Source organism: Arachis ipaensis, chromosome B05 (assembly GCF_000816755.2).
Source record: "Arachis ipaensis cultivar K30076 chromosome B05, Araip1.1, whole genome shotgun sequence".
Classification (NCBI taxonomy): Eukaryota; Viridiplantae; Streptophyta; class Magnoliopsida; order Fabales; family Fabaceae; genus Arachis; species Arachis ipaensis.
The window spans coordinates 147,390,283-147,392,178 of record NC_029789.2 but is presented as its reverse complement, the minus strand read 5'-3'; the positions used below and the strand labels follow the sequence as shown (position 1 = coordinate 147,392,178).

Genomic DNA, 1,896 nt, shown 5'->3' with positions numbered 1-1,896 from the left:
TGTAATATGTTGGCAAGCTTTGATTGGCCATATGCATACCACATGTTGTAACTATAAAGAACAAATCAAGCATAAATGCATAATAATAATAATTAATGAAATTATATATGCGAGTTTTAATTTAGTCTCTGAAATTTTAATTGTCTTTATTTAATTTCTAAACTTTACAAATATGACTCACATTAGTCTTAGGATAATTTTCGGCACAAACACGTTGATGAAGTACTGATATGAACAACCAAATGCCATACTGAAACTTATAAAACGATATCGTTTTGGTTTTAGTTTTAGTGTTCAAATAATCCAAAAACAACACCAAATCACTTGCTTTAGAAGAAAAAGTTTTAATAAATATCATTTACAATTTTTTTTTACTATTTGAGTGCCAAAACAAAAATGATATCGTTTTATAGAGTCAAACGCGATATCTAGTTGTCCACTTTAATGTTTGGTTAATATTTGTGCGTCAAAAATTATTACAGTGACTAACATGAGTCACATTCTTTAAATTTAAAAATTAAATAAAGATAAATAAAATTTTAAAAATTAATTAATGCTCGTGTACAAATTAAGAGACCAAATTAAATATTATGTAGATTCTACGAAAATCTATAACTAACTATATCCATTAATTAAGTAAATTTGACAAACTCCACTATAATTTAACTTTGTAAATATATTTAGGCCAAATCTTATTATTAATTACCTTGATTTATCATTATTTGTATCAAATTGAATTCCTTCGGGATATGTGTATCGGTGACCGTCCGAGGAGATATTAATTATTCTTCCTTCTTTCTTACTTTCATAAGCTGTTTTCTTCATGGTATCTAACAAAAGATCTGTCAAAAGAAAATGACCTGCATAATTAAAAAGAAAAAAATGTTAAAGATCATTCGTAATCCTAATTTACCAAATATAAAAAACATTCAATCCAGTTATAATTGAGATTTTACGTAAAACTAAAAACTTAAAATATGAATCATAAAATCGTCCTCTCTTCTAATAAAAATGATTAGAATCACTTGACTTAAATAAAATCATATCAAACTATTTTAAGAGTTGAATTGAGACTTTTAATTATGATGAATATATTTTACACGCACCTATATGGTTTGTGGCAAATTGTAGTTCAATGTTGTCTTTGGACAGAGTAAAAGGAGTTGCCAGAATTGCTGCATTGTTTCTAAGAATTACAACAAACAAATTAAGTAAAAAAAAGACAAATATTATTAAATTATTTTTCTATTTTAGCACATGACAACAATAAAAAAGTCTCACGACTCACAAATTCAATTCAACATAATACATAAATTCAGTTTTAATTTTAGCCTTATCATCTTATCTTATCTTTATCTTTATGTTATTTTCTTATCTTATCTTTACTTTTATCTTTCATAGACAATACTCTATATATATTTAATTTTATTTTTATAATTCAATCAATTAATAATCAATAAAATTTCTTCATCTTTTTCTTTTCTTATTCTTTCACAATTCTATCCTTACTCATATGAAACAGTTATATATGTGAATCCAATGTTATGATGTTAGTGTTCATACATTAGGATGTTGAGTGGGAGACCAGAGGAATTGAAATCTGACACAAATTTGCGGACAGATTCCATTGAACTAAGGTCTAATTCCATGGCATCAACCTTAGCTGTTGGAATCTCCTTAAGAATTGCTTCTTTCACATCTTTTGCAGCGTTCGTGTTTCTCACCGCCATTATCACGTGCACACCACGCAGAGCAAGAACTCTTGCAGTCTCTACGCCAATGCCTCTTGTTGTTCCTGTTTTTACAATTATCATTTGAATCCAAAAAAAAAATTATGAAAACTCACCTACAGTTGTTTTAATCTAAAATTACTAGCTAAGAGTCAGAAGAGTCAGA

At 27.3% G+C, this 1,896-nt stretch overlaps 1 pseudogene; it reads right to left on the bottom strand.

The window, feature by feature from the left end:
- The window catches only part of LOC107644862, a 3,401-nt pseudogene extending 1,546 nt beyond the window's left edge, over positions 1 to 1,855 (bottom strand).